Raw genomic sequence first — 6,708 nt, 5'->3', positions numbered from 1 at the left:
CACGCACACGCGCCTGGCGTGAGTTTAAGTCACCAGGTCTGGGACTTGAACCGTGGTGGACTACATGGGAGTCCAGCGACATAGCCATTACGCTAACTGCTGGTCCCTCACTTTCCCTCTTTCTCTCACTCTCTCTCTCTGGTCATTTTAAAATAAAATGAATGAATAAATAAAATAAAATAAGTAATGCTTAAAAAACAAACAAAACAAAACAAAAAAAAAACAAAAAATCTCTCTCTTAAAAACAAACGAGCAAACAAAATAAAAAACTATTTCAATTCCTGTTCTAAAAACCTTTTCAGTAGCAGCGGCCTTTAATGAGGACAGAGACAGTGAAGCACAGGAAATCCCTACAGAAGCAGAGCTGGATGAAGAAGGGCAGGAACACGCCAACATCGCCAAACCAAAGTCCTCAATAAAGGAAAGCACGAGTTTTCCGATGACCAGAAGCTATGAGAGCGGAATATAAAATCTCATCTTCCAAATGTCCATGACAAGACAATTAAATAATGTGTTTTGAAATTGGGATGTGGGGTGGGTGTAAAGTTAAAAGAAACAGTTTCCTTTTTTAAAAAAAAAAATTGTAAAAGACTATCTTTGGAGCCACTTTTTTTCTTTTTTCTTTCTTTTTTCTTTATAAGATTGAGTGATGGGGGCTGGCAGATGGTATAGTGGTTAAGGGCACTGGACTGCCACATGGCCGACCACGGTTCAAGTCCTGGACCTGGAGACTTGCTTTCTCACTCCTTCCACCTCACTCTGTCCCTCTCTGGTCAAATTTAAATAAATAAACAAAGTTAAATAAAAAACAAAATTAAATAAAATAATTCTTTAAAAAAAACCAAAAAACTGCAAGCAGTTCTTCACCCTTAACTCCCTCATTACCTAAACTGTCTGGCTCCCAGGAACAGCCTCGCAGAGAGAGAGGAAATATTGTATTGGGAGGAAAATGTTACTGCATATTGACAGAAAGTAAATTAGAGAAAATGCAGCTTCTTTTCCTGATGGGCATTTGTTTTGTTTCTAGTCATCATAAACTAGGTATTGCATTGCTATCAGTGGATTAGAAACTTAGCTCTTTTTTAAAAAAATAAATAAAATTTTTATGTAAACTGAATATTTCAAATAGCCCACTTCACCCTAAGAGGACTTGTCTACTTTCATTAGTCTTCAAAGAACAACCATTTGCTACCACAGGAAATCAGGATTTTGAATGTGCTTCTCTTGATTTGGTTAATTAGCCAGGTCCTGTAAGCATTTCCAACAGAACTGGAGGCAAATTATAAGGAAGCTGTTTCTTTTCTTTTCTTTTCTTTTTTTTTTTTTTTTTTTTTTTTTTGTGCACTTGCCAGAAAGACAGAGAGAGACAGAGAGACAGAAAGTGAGAAATCACCCCACCCCCACCCCAGGGAGTATGACCACGTCGCAATCCCTTCTCCTCCATTCTCCTCTTGGGATCTTGGGCACGCAAACACACACATACACACACCTGGTGTGAGTTTAAGCCGCTGGGTCCGGGACTTGAACCATGGTCAACTATGTGGGAGTTCAGTGACATAGCCATTATGCGAACTGCTGGTCCCCAGGAAGCTGTTTCTTTTTTCTTTTCTTTTCTTTTCTTTTCTTTTTTTTTAATCACTATTTTTATTTTCATTTAAGCCAAGGATGCCATGGGCTAAGGTTATTTACACAATATGTATGATTCACGTTTTATACTTCATACAATTTTACGCTTCATACAAACTTTAAAACATTAAACAGTATTTTCTACTTTATTGTTCAAATCCACATATTTTTATCTGAAATACAATTTCTATAAAACAACTCCTGGCGACTAAGCCAACATTAGAAGAATTTTAAAAATTACTTTCTAATGGTTATACTAGAAGCAATTTTCCTCCTTAAGTACCTGTAAGGATCTAGCACACTCATATGCTTTACTGAAAATAGCCAAGAATATAACACTGGTAGGTGAGTCCTATAATAAATGTAGCCAAGCATTCAAGAGAAAAGGATTGACTTTTAAGATCTAAACCCAAAATGAACTTTGAAAATACATTTTAAAATATCTTCCCAACCACGGAAGATATTTTATGCTTTATGCTTTCACACAGCAAGTTCCAGGAGTTCCAATTTTTTGGTGTTTTTATACATCTTTCTATTGGGGCAGCTATCAATCATCTTCTTTCTCAATCCAGGTCTTTGCATTAACCCGTGCCATTTGTCTGGCCAAGCACCTGTCTCTAGCTGACATTACAGTTTCTTCATTGCTTCGCTTTGCAGACTTGCTCACTGCCTCGGGGGGGTCCCTCTTGTTCTTTGCCCTTCTCTTGCCTTTCCTGTGTGAGTCTGTGTTTTGTTCCTAGTGATGTTTCCGAACTAGAGGGATTTCTTTCATTGTCCTTTTCTGTGTTTCTCATCTTGTTGCATCTTTCCTGGTCAAGAAACTTATCCTTTGCCCTAGAATTTGGGCTGCTTTCCTTCTGTCTTGACTCCTTTCTGAAGACTGAACACTCAGTGCTCGTTTTTCCCGATCTCTGTATTTGCTGTTATGTTCATATCTTTCCTTCTTCCCTTTCACACGTTCTTCCTTTGTTTTGCTTTTCTCCTCTTTCTCTCCTCCTTTCTCACTGTGTCGGTCATGACCATTTCGTTGCCTTTCCCTTTCTTGCTCTCTTGGGGAATAGTTCTCCTTTTTCCATTCTCTGTCATTTTTTTCTCTTTGATCTCTTCCCCTCAGTTTATCTTCTTGTTCACGTTTCTTCCACTGGGAATCTCTAGACTGACCTCTCTGTGCCTGTAAGAATCCTTCTTTTGTTTTCGAAGGTCATGGTCAGGGCAATAGTCCTCCTCCTGGTCTCTGGTCCGCCTCTTTCGGTGCTCCTCTTCCCTTTTCTCATGTCCTCTTGACTTGGAGGATTTTATGTGGCACATGGTACCATGCCCTCGTTCTTCACTAGCTGACTTTTTCCATTCTCTGTCATTTTTTTCTCTTTGATCTCTTCCCCTCAGTTTATCTTCTTGTTCATGTTTCTTCCACTGGGAATCTCTATGACTGACCTCTCTGTGCCTGTAAGAATCCTTCTTTTCTTTTCGAAGGTCATGGTCAGGGCAATAGTCCTCCTCCTGGTCTCTGGACCACCTCTTTCGGTGCTCCTCTTCCCTTTTTTCATGTCCTCTTGACTTGGAAGATTTTATGTGGCATATGGTACCATGCCCTCTTTCTTCACTAGATGATCGTGAGTGAGTCTGATTCCTGTGATGCTTGGAGTCATTGTCAAAGGTCTCTGTGACTTTTTCCCTTCTGCAGTGCACTTTATTTTCTTCCATTTCATCATCATCGCTGCTCTTAACATCAAAGTCACTGTCTGCATCTGGATTTTCCTCTACTTTCATACTGGTCTGGAGACTGCATTTCTCATGTGGTATTCTGTTTTCTGAACTTATTTCGTCGGAATAACCCCTTGGTTTCTCCTCCTTTATCCCAGTCCTGGCTTCACGAAAGCTGCATTTAGGTACTTCCTCTTCACCAACTGTCTGATTTAACAGGTGTCTATAAAATCCACTGCGATCTTTCGTGCTTCCAGTGCAGCAGCCCTCTTTTCTCTTTCTTCCTCTTCAGCTCTCTCCTGCAGTTTTTTCTTATAAGCAGATGTCACACACACATGCCTCTTTATCATCAAACTTTCCCTTTTCGGTTTCTCATTCTCTCTATATTTTCTTTTCTATTCTTTTTTCCTGTTCCTGTTTTTCTGATCTCAACTGCCTTAAGTAAATTGTGAATATACTTGGGCTTTCGATCTTTTCCCAAAAGCAACTTGGGATTATTTTTCCTCCTTTTTTTTCTGCATTTCATCATAAATACTGTCATATTCATACACAGTGGAATCTTCTGCAAGGGCCTTCTGGAGTTCCAGTTTTGTCTGTTTCATGGCCTGTTTCTTAGCTGCTTCCCGCTGAAGGCTTTCACACACGGAAGTCTCATCATCATCATCATCAGAATCATCCCCAAATACTGATGGTTTTTGCAAAACAGGGTGCAACAGCTGTGTTTTCTTTGGCAAAATAAGCCCACACTCCTGCCTGGAATCACCATCTTGCTGCCCTCTCTGCATGGAAGCTGTTTCTTTTAAAACACAAACCACCACCCAAAATTTCCATGTATTTATATATTGTTTAAGCACTTGAATATTTTTTTTTTAAATATATAAACAGCAAAAAGAAAACTTACGATCATATGAAGATGGAAACAAGATTACTTTCTGTAGCTTTGTGTAAGTATTTTAAATTGCTAACACGGGAAGTCCAATCTGAACTGAATTTCCTACAGGATGTCTTATTGGTACACGTACATGGCTTATTTTACATATACATGTAATGACAGTGGCCTCTCAAAAGCACACTTCAGGTACTGCAAATGGCAAGAAAACACATCTTCAAACGTATTCTATGGAATCTCTTACCAGATATACTTGTCAGATTTGGGTATTGTGGGGTGTTTGTGTTTGTATTTTTCTATTGTACATGAATTTCCTTTTTAATGTGACAGCTATATGCATCTTTTTTTAAGAATTATTTTATTTAACGGGGGGGGGGAGGGCAGGGCAGGGCGTGGAGAGGCATGGGGGGGAGAGGCAAGAGCAGGGCAGGGCGTGGCCGCGGCCTGGGATGAGGGCAGGACGGGGTGTGGCTGGGGCAGAGAGCAAAACCGGGCATAGTGGGAGGGGTAGGACCAGACTTGGCTGGGTGGAGAGCGTGATAAGGCGTGTTCAGGGTAGGGGGCGAGTGCGGGTCGGGCACCAGGCATGGCCTGGCATAGGGTGGACAGAGTATGGCCCGGGTGGAGGGCGGGACAGGGCGTGGCAGTGCACATGGGCCTGGTGTGAGTTTTAAACAGCTGGGTCTGGGACTTGAATTGTGGTCGACTACGTGGGAATCCAGCAATACCACCATTGTACCATCTACTGATCCAAAATAAATAATTATTAAAAAATAAAAAAAGAAAGAAACACTTAGTAACTAAATGCAACTTGTGGTCCTGGACTAGAAAGAAGACACTAATTAGATGAGGGGTAGGACTGAAATAGTTGTGAAAGGTGGTAAGCAGAGTTGCATTAATTTTTTTTTTTTTGGAAGAGATTTTTTGCTATAGGACACGTGCACTCGTCAGAGAGACAGACAGAAAGCGAGAAATCACCCTGCAGAGGGGGTGGCCAAACCACAATCCCTTCTCCTCCATTCTCCTCTAGAGATCTTGGGCACTCATGCACACATGCAGGGTATGAGGTTTAAGCCACGGGGTCCAGGACTCAAAACTGTGGTCGACTAGTTGGTAGTCCAATGACATAATCGTTACATTATCTGTTGGTTCCAAGGTGCATTAATATTAATTTTCTTTTCTTTTTAAGAATTATTTATTTAGGGACCAGCAGTTAGTGTAATGGCTATGTCGCTGGACTCCCATGTAGTCGACCGCGGTTTGCATCCTGGACCTGGTGGCTTAAAACTCACGCCAGGCGCGGGTGTGTGCGTGCCCAAGATTCCGAGAGGAGAATGGAGGAGAAGGGATTGCGGCATGGCCATCCCCCCTGGGGGGGGATTTCTCGCTTTCTGTTTCTCTGTCTCTCTCTGTCTGTCTGGTGAACGCACGCGCCCTATGGTGGAAACCTCTCTCTCTAAAAAAAAAAAGAATTATTTAATTTTATTTATTCATTCATTTTGTTTTTTAATTTGACCAGAAAGACACAGAGAGAGGGAGAGAGAGGGAAAATGAGAAAGCAAGCCACCAGGTCCAAGACTCGAACCGTGGTTGGCCATATGAGAGTCCAGTGCCCTTATCCACCACGCCACCTGCCGGCCCACATTAATATTAATTTTCTGATTTTGGTATTTGCACTATAACTCTGTAAGACACTCACATCTTAGGAAACTGGGGGCAGGATATATGGAATTTCTTTATGCTATTTTTATAAATTTTTTTATCAATCTTGAAATTGTTTAAAAATAGAAATAGAAAAAAACTCAAAACCAAGAAAATGAAAAGAATGATATGAAATGGGAAGAGTTTTCTAAACTGAGAATATCACACAATTACAATAAGAACATCACTTATAATTACAATAGTAATGACTGAGAATATAATTGACAGGGCTACAAGCCACATATGCAACATAGAAAAAAGCTTGAGGGGGCCAGCAGGTAACCATAGTGATTAAGGCACTGGACTCCATATGGCCAGCTCTGGTTTGAGTCCAGGACCTGGCAACTTGAATCTCACTCTGGGCATGTGTGTGCGTGCCCAGAATTCCAAGTGGAGAATGGAGGAGAAGAGATCATAGCGTGGCCATCCCCACTGAGGGGCGATTTCTCACTTTCTCTGTCTCTCTGCCCACTCTCTCTCTCCAGCGAGCACACATGCCCTATAGCAGAAATCTCTAAAAAAAAAAAAGTAAAAGAAAGAAAAATGCTTGAGATAATGACAAAGAACTATAATTATAAAATTATCCAAACATCACAAATATAGAGAACAAAACATATTTAAAATTTTGTTTGTTAATTACTTGCCTTTTTATAGCAAGAGTCAGACATCATCCAAAGTTGAAATGTAATTACAAAAATAATGACTATAATCTTATAAAGGTTTTCACATTCATTTTATTTTAGCTTTATTTTTATTTTAAAAATAATTTATTATTATTATTATTATTA

At 40.2% G+C, this 6,708-nt stretch overlaps 1 pseudogene; it reads right to left on the bottom strand.

Moving 5' to 3' along the window:
• Nucleotides 1-2,173: 2,173 nt before the first annotated feature.
• LOC102488499 (nuclear speckle splicing regulatory protein 1-like) lies at nucleotides 2,174-3,984 on the bottom strand (annotated as a pseudogene).
• Between the last annotated feature and the right edge of the window lie 2,724 nt (nucleotides 3,985-6,708).

The sequence above is a fragment of the Tupaia chinensis genome, unplaced genomic scaffold, assembly GCF_000334495.1.
Source record: "Tupaia chinensis unplaced genomic scaffold, TupChi_1.0 Scaffold142716_1, whole genome shotgun sequence".
NCBI classification, from domain to species: domain Eukaryota; kingdom Metazoa; phylum Chordata; class Mammalia; order Scandentia; family Tupaiidae; genus Tupaia; species Tupaia belangeri.
The sequence above is the reverse complement of the archived record's forward strand: the minus strand, read 5'-3'. Positions and strand labels throughout refer to the sequence as shown.